Raw genomic sequence first — 1,094 nt, 5'->3', positions numbered from 1 at the left:
TGAATATTTTTGAATATCCATGAATATTATTGAATATCTATGAATATTAGTGAATATCCATGAATATTATTGAATACTCACATGAAATGGTATAATATACATTTATAAGAGACAATTTATTTCTGGACAAAAGTTAACAAATAGTTTTAAGCGGTCACAGCAAACGTAATGTTTGGGAGTCCATAGACAATTTGCCATCAGAGCGCAGTGGGTTGCTGACAGTTTTGTAATACTTTGCAAGGGGGTAAAAGCCTTTAATGTTGTAGGACTTGGTCATTTCTCCCATCTCCCCAAGCTCGTACCAATTGCAAAGCACTCCAACTTTTTTGCCCTTTTCTTCTTTGGTGGGAGCTGAATCCTTCTTGTAAGTCTTAACTTTGCCAAAAAGGTAAGAAAACATCAAGACTCGACCGATCAAAACGTTTTCATCGGATGATGGGTCATGAAATGCGCACCAATCTGTTAGAGAGACCTGCTGCGCCTCGAAAGGTTCCTTCCACGGGTGAACCCAGTTAGTAGCAGATACACCTGTAAATAAAAAAAAAAAGTTTAAATGAATATTTGATCACATTTTCGAAGGTCACGGCCTCTGGGCTTCACCAACAATACCTTTTTTCTCATCAGATTTGCTTCTGAATCTGATACTGCGGTCATTACTTAGTTTGCCTCGCTGGCACAACATCCAGGTGAATGCTGTCTTTTTCACTATAGATTCTTTCCCATAGAAGTCCTTCACGCTCACATATGGGCTATCGTATGTAAGGTGAACGTCCGGAAAAGTCTTAAGGGCCACATTGCCGGAAAAAATCGACTACAAATGAAACACACAGGACATTATCACCACAATAATTATAGTAAATTTTATGAGTTTAATTAATCCGTGTTAATCGTACTTCCGTAGTAGAGGGCTCAGGTCGTGCTTCTCTGTTTAGAGCCCTTAGTAATGAGCGGGTCTGTGTGGACTAAAAACAAATAAGCGCATACTGATAGGAGGTACCGAATTGTGTTACAGCTGTTTATCCATGGGAGGGTGAGAGTAGTGCACCAATCATCAACTTCGCCCCTGGTGGACAGAAGTTCACTTATAAGAAATG

The sequence above is a fragment of the Frankliniella occidentalis genome, unplaced genomic scaffold (assembly GCF_000697945.3).
Source record: "Frankliniella occidentalis isolate FOCC.00 unplaced genomic scaffold, Focc_3.1 Scaffold215, whole genome shotgun sequence".
In the NCBI taxonomy this organism is placed as follows: Eukaryota; Metazoa; Arthropoda; class Insecta; order Thysanoptera; family Thripidae; genus Frankliniella; species Frankliniella occidentalis.
The sequence above is the reverse complement of the archived record's forward strand: the minus strand, read 5'-3'. Positions refer to the sequence as shown.